This window comes from Myodes glareolus, chromosome 22, assembly GCF_982192425.1.
Source record: "Myodes glareolus chromosome 22, mMyoGla1.1, whole genome shotgun sequence".
Lineage (NCBI taxonomy): Eukaryota > Metazoa > Chordata > Mammalia > Rodentia > Cricetidae > Myodes > Myodes glareolus.
Window position 1 is genome coordinate 57,175,351 of NC_142047.1, and position 13,396 is coordinate 57,188,746.

General features: G+C 44.6%; 1 protein-coding gene across 25 annotated transcripts in view; it reads left to right on the top strand.

Annotated features, from left to right (window-relative positions):
* Pard3 (par-3 family cell polarity regulator) overlaps positions 1-13,396 on the top strand; it is a 512,103-nt gene that overhangs the window by 174,242 nt on the left and 324,465 nt on the right. The window lies entirely within an intron of this gene.

A 13,396-nucleotide genomic window follows, 5' to 3' on the forward strand; every position in this document is an offset into this window, starting at 1 on the left:
CTCCCCAAAACATTAAAAACATGCAAAATTAGTGCAGACATATAACGTAAGATAGGTGTACACACATGAAAGTCATGTGATCTACCTCCTTGTAACTTCCCGTGACTGCTAATGCATAAAGAGAGGAAGCATTCATGGTTCTGTGGTCCTGTAATTTTTCTTCTTTCATTCTGATTCAGTTTTTTTTTTTAAATTGTTTCTCCATGTATGCAGTATTAAAGATTTGTCTTTTACCTGAATTCTGACATGGTAGAAACACTTCCTGCCAGCCTTAATAGGGAATGTGGCCTCACGGTTCTGTTTGAATAAAGAGGTCACATAACTTTAAAGTGTCCATCTAATGCTCTTACTACAAATAGAGTGTCTGATGCCGAGGTCTGATGTCCCCACTGCTCCTTTTGGCATCCTCCCCACCGCCAACATCTGTCCCACACCGCGTTTGCCTCAGCAGCTGGTTCTCCAGGTCCTATCACTCTCAGGAGAGCCACAGTGGATGCTGCGCATTTATGGATTTGCACAGATGAAAATAATTCCGTTATAAACTGGAAAGTATAGTTCCACTGCCTCCAAATTCTTTTCTGCCATTGCCTCACCCTCCTTGAGTTAACTGTTCAATTAAAATAATTCTTTTTGTGTGTTCATGGGTGTAGGGGTCAGAGGATGAATTGTGGGACTCAGGCTTGGAGGAACCTAGTACAGTCACTTACTGAGGTATCTCAACAGCCCTTGACTTACCGATTTGAAAAGACTAAATCTGTTTAATTTTAACTAGATCCCGAACACTGGTATTATTGTTTAACTATCTGCCAGCTTTCTAGTCTTTTCTTCTTGAATGGATACTGCTGGCATCTTTTCTGATGTGAGAAATTCTTATGATTTCCATGAAGTATAACTTGTTCTATGAATAATTTTGACCTTGTTTCAAAGCCCAACAACTTAAACACCGTGTCCCAATAATGTGAGACTCTAATTCCGGTTAAATGGCTGCTCGGTTTAATTGTGATCTCTTGTATTCTTTCTTTTGGGTTATATTACTTCTATGACAATTCGGGGTATATTCTTTAGAAATTCTATCTTTTATGTTATGGCAATTTTCTGTTCCTAGGTCTCTAAGGAATAAAGCTTGCTTTTAAGCGTAGTGCTGGGCACCAACTTTTCCTATTGTTTAACAAAGGGCAGCCCCTAAAAGCTAATACAAAAAATTCTGGAACTTTCCCTCGTTGGTACTGAAAGTGCTTGTCAACACTTCATCACCGACATGGCATGTAAGTTAATGATGCCCTGAGTTTAAACCTCTTACATTCAATTAGAGAACCTATTAGCTTTGGAAGTAGTAAACAATAATTGACATTTGCTGAATTTTAAATAGAAGCCGCATGTTGTGTTTTATTTCAGGGTGCATATACCGTTTTGTGTTAAGCTGTGAAAATGTGATGTCTTGAGAATCAGCTACCTTCCAGCGTTTAACCTAAAGTCTCTTCCTGATTTTAATGTGCAATATTTCCTCCTTTTAATTGCAAACATGTTTCTCAAATATTTACACACAATTTTTAAGGTGCTAATTGGCAGTAGACTAGCTGATGGATAGTAAGCTGACATTAACTTAAAAGCACATCCACAATAAAGTTTTGTATCCTTTTCTGGAGTTGCCGGCATTTGTGTGTTAAGTGTGCACTGGTCTAACAACAAAATCCATAAAACAGCAGTTTTACAGGCAACTCACCTCACCAGAGCCCCAGGGTGTGAGCCATCAGCCTGCCTCAGTAGAGTTCCATAAAGCTTCTTTGGTTTTGATGGAGGTCTGAGACTTCCCTCAGACACAAACAATGCTTGTTAATCTGCTCTGGCTGCTGTGGGCAGTTGGATTAAGGAAAACACCCCTTTCTTCTGAGACCCCAGCATTTGATGCATGGAAACCCCTGATCTCGTGTTTCCGGAGTCATTGCTCGTCTCTCCTGTCTAAATGTTCTCATGTTGTGATGTGCTGTTCTTAGCATCCATCCGTACACGCCCGTGTCTGACCATGTTGTCAGGGCAGGCACTGCTGCACACACCAGTCTGTTCTCCTCCACACACGTTTGGGCTCCCTGAGACTTTGCCATTGATCTCACGTAACATTCACAGCCACACCTTGGCGGGGCCACGTGTTCAGTGCATCACTATGGGGGGACCTTTCGAGGTCTGTTTTCTCTGAATGCACAACATTGCCAGGACAGTCTCTTTATGGCTCTCCGCAGCCGCAATCTGAGCTCCGAGATTTGGAGGATCTGCATGAACCTCTGGCTGCAGTGTGGACTGAGTGCCGCAGGCCATTTCCGTCTCTGGACCAGTGTTGCTCACCCATGTGGGCTGTGTTCACATCGACTTCAAAGTCTGGTCTTGTAGGACTCCGCTTGAATAGCATCTCACCACGTGTGGGGACCATTTGACTGTCTGAAGTGGTTTAGAGTCCAGGTCAGCGTGGAGGCCGGTAAACCAATGCCGTCTTCATATCTTAGTGCCTCTCCCTCCATTTATCACAGTCCCTTAGAAGGACATTTCTGCCACAAGCACCACTTAAACGATCTAATTCTTCATGCCTGAGATTTAAATTATTGTTCGTGTCTTTTCTTCGGCGTTTCATTTGCCTTTTTTTCCCTTGTGATTCTGAAATGCCGCCGTGGGTGTTTTTTGTAACATGGTTCTGAACATCCATAGTTAGATAATAGCTTTCTTTTCTTTCCAGCCTCCCCCCATTCTTCTCTGCTGGTCAAAGTGTAGAGACTTTGAAGAAGACTGAATTAGCACTCATTTTCCTAAACAGGCGTTTTTTAACTTTTCGTGATGTGCTGGCTAACCCTGGTGTTGCCTTTTGTTAAGTCCCGGTTCCTTCCGCCTGTGGGGCCTGGCTCAGCACAGCAATCTTTGAGAAAAAGACAGGGTTGGTTCATGTCCTTCCACATGGCTGCACCCAGTATCCACACTGTGCCTCTCCATGTCTGGCTGTGAAGTGGACTATAAATGGATTTAAGAAAAGGAATGGCTGTATTTAATTGGGGAAGAAGGACATAAGGGACCAAGTGAGTCTCTGAACTCAGAAGACCAGCCCACCCAGCAGGAGTATGGCTTCCAGGACATTCCAGCTAGCTTCCCTGCAGAAGGTGCCCCCTCCAGTCTGCGTGTGCACGTGAGGGGCATGTGAGTGTTTCATCCAATTGCTTAGTTACACAGCAGTGATGTGTGCAGTGGTGCCCAGTCTCTATAGGACTCACCCATATTTACTTGTGCTGAGAACATGGACATTTCTGATTCTCTGAGGTCCACCCAGTGCCTTTCAGTTGATTGCTGGGGCGGAATGGGGTTAGCTGCTGCTGTTTCCCCAGACTCTTAGGTGTTGGTTGTGGAGGAAAAGCTCCTTGTTTCTTCAGGCCTGCCTCCTGGCGCCCCTGTTCTTTGACACTTTCCTATAAACCATGTCTACAAAGGAAACCTGGTCGCCTCAAGCCTCGTGGGTGGGGGTCAGTCAAAAAGAGGGTGTCTGTGAACTCCTAGCCTCCTTGACACTGATGTAGGTAGCCTGTTAGGTCTGCCATCCCTATTCATTTAAGATGGTGCTTCTCAACTTGTGGGTCACGGCCACTTTGGGAGATCGAGTGACATTTTCACAGGGGTTGCCTAGGACCATCAGGAAGCCCAGATATTTACGATTCGTAACAGTAGCCGTACTATAGTTATGAAGTAGCAACAAAAATAATTTTATGGTTGGAGTCAGCACAGCATGAGGAGCTGTATTGTAGGGCCGCAGCGTTAGGAAGGTTGAGAACCACTGATTTCAGGGAATGTGCATGCTGGCTCGGTTATGGGAGTGCATATGTCTGTAATGGCAGGTTGATGGTCTGTCTGCTAGCCTTAGCTGGTTAAAGATCATGGCATTTGTCAGGGTAGCAGGCTGCCACCCCTTTTTTCCCAGCATCTTGGGCACGGCCGACACCGATGTACTTAAAATCAGGTTATGAAGAAGAAAGCGTATTGGATGTCTTTATGGCAGCCATGTGGAAACGTGATTGGAGGAGGGAAGAAAGGGTGGACTGAGGACGTAGTTGAGCGAATTGCCCTGTGGCAGCTCTTCCTTTCCCCAGGGTGCAAGGCAAAGCCTCCGTGGAACCGCGACCTCAAGGCCTACTGCAGACTATGTGGGGCTACTGTTTTGTGGCCGGTTTGAGAACTATTTCTAGAGCCACAGCTGTCTCTGGTTCAAGGGGTTGGAGTGTTTTTGCCTGCCTTGTAGAAGAGGCTCTCTGCTTTCTGTGACTTGCCTCTGGGGAGAAGGTGGAGTAGGGAAAGGGCCAGCAGGGTTGTATATAAGGCCACCCTGTGGTCAAAGTAGTCAGCTTGCCAAGAGGTCTCAGGGTCATTGTTTTCTGAGACCCCAAATCTCCCTCTGTGTGCGTGTGTGTGTGTGTGTGTGTGTGTGTGTGTGTGTGTGTGAACTTTTTGTACTAGTGAGCTTCTGACATCACTGCCTTTCCCAAAAGTTCCAAGCTCGTCATCCCTGGACTCGAAACACAGACATTGCCCGCTTTCCTTGATGCATATTTGCGCGAAGTTCTGCGACTTTGAAATCTCACACCCAAGCTGTGTATTCTGTCGTTTATCCAGAGTTTTCATTTACAGTTCCATTGGATTCAGGGCCACTGTCTCTTCCTTGCGTTTTGTAGCAGATCCTCGGTTTTAACACGTTGGTGTAGCTGGAGCTCAGGAGACCTGGGTGAACACGAGCCAGTTCCCCTCGTTTTCACGGCATTACATTGGTGCACATCAGAGGGACTGTTGTAGACCACAGGGACACGAGTCCTTCTCTTTGACGCTGTGGGTGGGGGCCGCACAGGCACATTTTCCTCAAGAATAATGCGTAAGTGAAGACTGAGTAGATCATTTCAATCATGAAAGGCGTTCTGGTTTTGAAGGGGAGCCTTTAATATCATACTCCTGCTGTTTTGTTTTTAAACTAATAGTTAAAAGAGCATAACAAAGTGTCTTTGCTATTTTTTTTTCTGAGTTGGAAGAAAATCCTAATTATCTCCAAATATGGAGTGACTGTAGAATCATATAGGACCTGAGGGGAGACATTAGTTTTCTGCTTTCTTTTCTACTAAAAACCAGAGTCTCACTTATGTAGCCCTGGCTGGCCCAGAGGTTACAGTGTGGAGCAGGTTGGCCTGGAGCTCCTGCCTCCTGAGTGCTGGGATTGGAGGCGTGTGCCACCACGGTGGCCTGCCATTGTTTTTCTTATGCTTCTGTGAAGATGATTTCCGAGGTGTCTTTCGCACTGCACAATCTCCCCTGCACCCCCAAAAGCAAGACTTGAGTTTCTCCATGGAGTTTGGTGCCTGTACATTGAAGGTGGAACATATCTCCCAGTGCTGCGATTGAGCTGCATCACCGTGTACAGGTTTCCTCTTTCTTGCCATGGGCACGTGTATCCAGCTCATCCAGGACATGGGGAATTCAGCAAATGGACCGTATTTGCCAAAGTGAAGTCAAGTCAAGGTGCTTCATGGGTGACCTTCGTTCCGCCCCAGTCTTGGAATCAGTGAGAACATTCCTTCATGTAGAAGACAGGAGTTTAGAGACCACCATGTCCCATGAAGTGTCCTTACTGTAGGATAGTGAACGTCTTGTCACATTTATCAATAGAGGTTTTTGTAGGAAATGTAGAACAAAGGAAGACCATGCCTATGGCATATAGACCATCAAGTGTATGTGATTAGTAAATGCTCTCTGCTGTAAACAGGGCTTTGAAAACGTAGTTGAGCCCGCTGATACAAATGAAAGAATAAAGTGGGAGGATTGTGTGCTTGTTCAGGGTAAGTGGAGCCCGAAGATGGCTGCCCCATTGTGTGTGTTTCTTGTCTCCATCCTGGCTAGGTACAACACAAGGAAGCACAATTACACAGGAAAGTCATGGCAGGTTTAACAACACAGGCTAAGGTTCCAGCAGCTGCTCGAATCAATGGTCAAATGTTCTAGATTTGAACAGAGTCATTGCCTTGAGTCTGTCTGTCTGTCTGAACAATGCAGTCCTTCTGCGGTCACTGAGCAGCAGTATTTCCGTGGAGTCTCCTCTTCAACAGCAGATGTCAGGCCATGCCGTATGAAGGACAGGGAAGTGCCCAGTAGCCATTTGTCCCTCTGGGAATGCTCCCCTGTGCTTATTGTCCTTCCTCCATGTGGTTATTATTTTTGTGTAATGTTAAGACCTAAACGTGGTTTTCTTACCAAGCTTGGAAGCATGTGTCTTGATATAATACATCCCGGGATGAATTCTTGGCAGTGACACCTGTGTTTCGTTGTGCTGCGATGATTTCCAGTCATAATTATTTAATACACGTGGCACATGTAATATTCGTTATCTTCCCAGAGGGAGAGACGCTGTGGCATGATCCTGGCTGATTACTTATGTTACGTTTAAAATATATGGTAAAAAATGCCGTGTGTTGGGTCTGGAAGCTCCTGCTGTTGTAATTTTAGATGCTAGTGTAAAGAGTTCCGTCAGAGTGTGTAATCTGCTGTAAAATATTTTCTGTCACTTATTGCTAATTGCTGATATCCCCTTATTTGACCTGTTAATAGAAGAAGGCTGACAATGGGAGTCTACCCTTAAGTTTTGATGAACCGGCCAGTCATGTCCCCTATTCTATAAATTTGCATAAGGCCTGAAAGTTTCATGATTCACATAGACTATGAACATTTTTGTGTTTTTATTATCAAATATTGAATAGCCAAACTCCATGAGCTAATCTGCTAGGAGAGTAAGCTAAACATTTAGGAAGATTTCTTGCTTTTGTGCGTTTTCAAACCCAGACAATGGGGCAGTAATTCCTGGCTGTTTCAGCTGGTTTCAGCTGTGTTCAGAGACTAATAACCATGTTTTATCTGGTTGTCAAGGGTCTAGGGTGGTCTTAAATTCTAATGCGCTTGTTCATTGTTTTGAGCCTGAAGAATACATTAAATATCAAAAACAATGTGAAAGATGAGGAAAGCCAGCCCAGTAAATTTCACTGAAAATAAAAGCTGTCTCTATTCCCAGAGGGGTCTGGCATTTGTTGATGAGATAGGTTTTGGTTATTGCTGTCATCCATGCAGCTGATTTCTCCATGTAAAAGTTTATTTAGGATATGCCACCTTTAAATTTTGATACCAAATATTCATTTCAAACATCAAAATCTTCATGCCTTTAATGATAACATTTATTATGTTGATTTTGCTAGGTTCTTAAAAAACATATATATATACATATATATATATATATGTCTCACTTGACTATAACCATACTTTCATACTAAAAAACACATTTCTACTATAAGGTGCTGAGGTGGAAAGGAGTGCACAGTACAAAATACCCCAGTACAATTCTCTAATGCTAATTGTCTCAAGATATCTCATATGGTTTGTTACTATTTGGTAAATTTTCTTGTTTCCCTCTCCACACTTATATATATATACACACACACATTTAAAATAATATGGATGTAGTATTGTTTTCTTAGTCTTATTGTGTGTGTGCACACACATATATACATACACGCTGGGTGGCATCCGGACAGGGACTCATGTATCTCAGATAGGACCCAGAAGTCGGGAATGACCTTGAACTCTGGACCTTCCTGCCTCCACCATCCACAGTGTTGTTTTTATTTATGTGAGCCACCACACCCTGCTTAATCAGTCTCCTTGTGCATATTTGAGGATATTAAGATATTTAAATTAAAGAGATATATTTAACCTCCACTTCAGCATCTATGGTGGTGGATGAGCCCTGAGAGCTACTGTTGATCTATATGCTGCTCATAGCCCTTGGTTACTGTCTAGTTAGGGTTTTATTTCTGTGGAGAGACTCCATGACCACGACAATGCTTATAAAGGAAAACATTTAATTTTGGGCCAGCTTACAGTTCAGGGGTTTAGTTCATTATCGTCATGGTGGGAAGCATGGTGGCATGCGGGCAGACATGGTGCTGGAGAGGTAGCTTAGAGTTCTACGTCTGGATCCACAGGCAGCAGGAAGAGAGAGTGAGACGCACTGGTGATGCATGAGCATCTGAGACCACACAGCCTGCCCCCAGTGACACACTGTCTCTAACAGCACCACACTGACTCCAAAACCACCTCTCCTAATGATGCCGTTCCCTACAGCCTAAGTAGGTCTCCACCTCAGTTACTCTAGCTCCTCCCTGCTGTGCTTATTTATCTCTACAGATGAGGTTTTGGGCGGTAGTGGTGTCTGGTCTTCGCACGATTTCCAGTAAGTGTAAATGGGATGCCATTTGAAAGTCTACTCCCAGAGTGTCTTTATTCTGGTTTGCTCTGTTTACGCTTTCAGGTGGGAGTGTTGGGTTTGGGATCATGTTTGGAACCAACCATGGGAACTGTGCCTTGATTCTGGAAAAGTAAGCAGACCGTGAAAGTAGCAGGTGGGCTGTGTTCGTTGGTTTTTACTTAGACAGTTAAACCCAAGACCTGAGGAAGAGGAATCCACTGGTTTGTTTTACCTACTGTTATTATGAGATAGGTGAAGAGTTAGTTCTTGTCCTGGTTAGTGTTTTTGTTTTGTTTTTTTTTTAACCAACTTGAAGCCAAATAAAGTCATTTGGCCAGAGAAAACCTCAATGGAGAAAATACTCCCACCAGGTTGGCCTGTGGTACATATTCTTGATTAATGATTGATGTGGGAGGCCTCAGTTCATTGTGGGCTGTGCCCACCCTGTGCAGGTGGCCCTGGGTTATATCTAACAAAGCAGGGTAACCAAGCTGTGAGAAACCAGGCCTTCATGGCTTGTGCTTTGGTTCCCGCCTCCAGGTTCCTGCCCCGAGTTCTATTTTCCCTAAGTGATGGAATGTGACCCAAGAGCTGTAAGATGAAGCAGACGCTTTCCTGCCTAAGTTGCTTTCATTCATGATGTCTTTTCCCAGCTGCAGGAAAGTGCTTTAAGACAGTGCACGTGAGTGTCTATTAATTGGCTCTCTGCAAATGCAGGCTGCATGCAAGCGATGTCAAAAGGCAGCCTAGATTGCTAGCTGCAGTCCCGAAAGCATCTGTGCACTGAGATCTCGTTAGTGCCGGAAGTCTCTGGCAGAGCTGCAGTCTAGAACCTCTTTACTCCCTTGGTGTCGTGTTGAGCACATGGTTCCCTTGCGAGAGCAGGGTTGTGCCTTTGCTCCTGGCTTAGTTGAGTCAGGCCCTGTGAGTACCTGAGTAAGGGAGCTGCACCATTGGTGTCACTCACACAACAGGGTGTAAAAGGACTCCAGGGATGCTTTGCTCTTGTCCTTCATCCCCATGGAGTCATCTCTAAGTGATGAGGGCGAGGTCCACAGATTGACGCTTGCGCTGCAGGTGTCTAGGCTGCAGTCCCGACGTTTCAGACTCGGAGGGTGTGAATATTTGCATTTCTAGCGAATTCCCAGGCAGTGCAGCACCCATAGTTGGAGAATTTCTTGGTGAGGGGTTATAAAGTTAGGTGCTATTTTGAACCAGGAATATGTGTGTGTGTGTCGGTGTGTGCGTATTGACCATTATGTAGATAACGTTTGAGAACATGAAACTTAGTACCTCCTGGTGGGAAAGCCAGCTGTCACGCAAGCACTCCTCCAGGCTGCCGAGAGTGGCCTGTCCGGGATTGTCGCGGGAATCAGCGTGAGAACGGCCCGGCTGACAGGAGGAGGCTAAGATGATGTAGGCCTTGAAGATTTTTGACAGTACACATAGACTATTGACTTCATTTCATTGAAAATGGCTTAAAGTTATTTTTCTAAGGTATTCACACTCTGCATTCATTTTCTAATGTATCTACTTCACTTGGGATTCCTATTTTCCATAATTAAAAAATTGTCCCACGAGGAGCTTGAGTTAATTTACTCTTTGCTTCTCATGAAAGATCTGTGGGGACTGAGCTCCTTTTAATGGCGTCATCCCTACCAGATGTTGAAAACAACTGGACACGCCAGCCACGACTGGGAGTCACCGATGATCGCTTGCTCTCATCTCTGAGACTTACCTTCACTCATGTAATTTTCTTGATGCGTGTGAGACGGGCCCTGATATCAAATGTATGGTGTTGACACACTTAATTTAGCGCTCTTTCCACAGAGCTGTTAAATTGACTATTAATTGGCCTTCTGATAAAACTTGTGCTTAATGCAAATGATTTCAAAATGCTTCTTCGGCTGCTAGCTGCTGCTTTGAAAGCATCCGTGTCCTGAGATCTCATTAGTGCCAATGTGTATATCCACTTTTTTTCCCTGAATGTAATTAGAGTTCTCTTAAATATAATGATGAAGATTTATGAGGTTGTGATTAAAAACTATATTTTTTGAAGAAGTTCCCAACTTGGGACTTTGCAGCTTGTTCATCTGCAGATGAACATCTGTAGACGTTTGTCCTCCAGAGTTTGGAAGACAAAGAACAGCTGCTTTATTATGCTCAGTCCACAGCAGCCTTGGTCTTGCTCCCACAGTGACCTGGCTGCAGAGAAGCAGCTCATGGGCCATCAGCTTTCTCAGACAATGTTCGGACACCTTGGTGTCTGACTCAGCAGGCATGGAAAATAGCTGGTAGACATCTATATTTTCTCGTTTTTCCTCCCTCCCTCCCTCCCTCCCTCCCTCCCTCCCTCCCTCCCTCCCTCCCTCCCTCCCTCCCTCCCTCTCTCCCTCCCTCTCTTTTTTTTTTTTTTTTTTACTATTTTCTTCCTTGCCCTCCCCTCTCTTTGGTCAACTAACAAGGTGAGGAGTGGTGCAGATTCATGTGTACAGAGGACAGAGTCAGCCTCAGCTGCTGTGTGCAGGTCCTGTTCACCCTTTTATTTCCAGACAGGCTCTCCCTGCTCTGGAGCTCACCCAGTAGGCTAGGCCCATTGACCTGCAAGTCCCCCTCCTCCTCCTCCTCCTTCTCCTCCTCCTCCTCAGCCAGCATGGCTATGTCTGCCTGCCTGTCTGCTGTCTGTCTGCCTGTCTGTCTGTCTGTCTGTCTGTCGCCTATGGGCTCTGGCATTGAGCTCATGCTTTCATGCCTGCCAGGCAAGAACTTCTCGGACTAAGCTATATTTTATTCCCAGTACAAATGTTGGGATTTTTCAAGTTAATTCCATCTTTGAAGATTTTGGCCTGCTGCGATGATGGTAGTAACAGTTGTTTTATCATTAGTGTTGCGTGAAAATGGTGAATTCTAAACAAAGAGGATGAAAAACAGCTTATTTACAATGCGCGTATCCCGGGAATGTGTCACTTCCTGCCAGGAGATCTAGAGATGATAGTGCGGTTTCCCTTCCTAAAGTTTTAGCATTTTCTCTCTGTCTGGGTCTTCGTCCCCTCTCTTGTTCCCCTCTCTCTCTCTCTCTCTCTCTCTCTCTCTCTCTCTCTCTCTCTCTCTCTCTCTCTCGTTTTCTCTCTCTCTCTCTCTCTCTCTCTCTCTCTCTGTCTCCTTTCCCTCCCTCTTCTTCTCTCCTCTCTCTCTCCTTCTCCTCTCCCCCCACCCCTGCCTTTCTCCCTTCTCTCCTGCTCCTATGTGAGTCCAAGGCATGTCAGGTTGTCATTCTTGGCAGCAGGTGCCTTAATCTGCTGAGCCATCCAACTAGCCCCGCTTCATTCTTTATGGCTCCACAGTTCTTTGTAGTAATCATAAATAATTTTTATAGCTAGGGAAATATTTTAAAAAATGTTTGGCCTACTGCAAGCCTGATGTTAGTTACTGTTGAATATCAGCAAAGCCATATAAGGCGGTCCACATCTGAGTTCGTGCATGTTCTTGCGGTGGATACATCACAGAGTCTGAGTGATTCTTCTGTGACGGGTTCTCAGCCTCTCAGCTTGTGTGGATCCACCCGCTGTTGCCTGGGACTGCTCTGGTCACCGCAGAAAGGTTTCCTGCCTCTGCACTCTGTCCTAGTTGCTACACCCAGATGTGTGCCCAGACTTTGTTGATGTCCTCTGTGAATAAATTAGCCCTTCATAAAAAAGCACAGCCCTCAAGTTAGAGACGCATTTCACATAATAGCGCATGGAAAGTAAATACACAACATATGTGTGCATGCATACACAATGCACACACTTCAAGCAACATCGCTGCCTGCCATGTTGTCTATTTTTATTAATAATTTCATTATTTCTATACCATTTTCTTCAAAAAGATATTATAAATATTTTCTTTTCCCCAATTGTGAAGTTCTTGGCAGTGTCTGTTTTCTATTCATTTTAAAGAGTTGTGAGATAAAGGTGTTCTCAAGCCTGGCTGGGTTTCCTTACAGCAGAGGCAGCTGAAGATAACCCCTCCTACATGTCTGTGATGATTCTTGCTGCAATGGAAGAATGGCCTGGCGTCCTTACTCCATGCCGCCTGCCCTGTAGTCTGGGAGGCAGATTGCCTGCAGTGAGGCTTAGGTGCAGTCTCTCTGCAGGAAGAGGCTGCTCGGTGGACCTCAGAGGTCTGATTGGGGTTTTCTGTGAGTTGGGATGAGTTCTAGAAGGGATGCAGCTGGCTTTAGAAACCAAAACTTTGGGGTGGAAAGTTAAGGCTGCCATTTCTCTAAACAGAGACTCTGATGTCAGTTGCTCAAGTTCTGGAAGTTCTTGCTTTCTTTTAGCATTGGTATTTCTTACATTCTCCCATGGATAAAATAAGAATTATCCTGGATTTGAGTGAAGGGTAACATTTTTTTTTTCCATTGCCAGTTAAGAAGAAATCCTCTAAGCATTGTACTAGATAACTGGTTGAAAGAGAAGCATATGATCAGGTGATGCTGCACACTCTCAGTCACAGAGATCTGGGAGGCAGAAGCACGTGGATCTCTGAGTCCGAGGCCAACCTGGTCTAGAGTGAGTTCCAGGACAGCCAGGGCTACACAGGTAAACCTGTCTTAAAAACTAACCAAAGAAAGAAAGAAAGAATAAAAAGATGTGTATCGTCTCCATTTGATAACCACTTGAAAATGTCAATTTAATTCCCTCCAGAGGGGTCCCACTGGAGAAACAAGCGACTCTCCGGGGCAGCTGCCTGCTAGCAGTAGACGGCCAGCAGAAAATGAGCTGGGTCTCACCCCTGGGGGTTTCTCATCTCATAAGACGGTGTCAGAGCAGCAACTGGGGAAGCAGAGGGAGGGGAAGCCATAGCCGTGATATATTATGGGAGCAGGAATATCTATTTTCATCAAAGGGGTAAAAGAGGCTTATTAATAACTTTATTAATTTATTAATTTATTTATTAATAACTTTACTTTCCAGAAGCCACCTTTGCTTTCTATGGCGCTTTTTTGTCATCTTTAGCGGAATCTTTAATGGTTGTTAATTTTTAATAGATTGTTATTATTTTGCTGTAAAGTTTACTGAACTCTTAAAGCCCTGAGAACTTGAAAATGGTCAT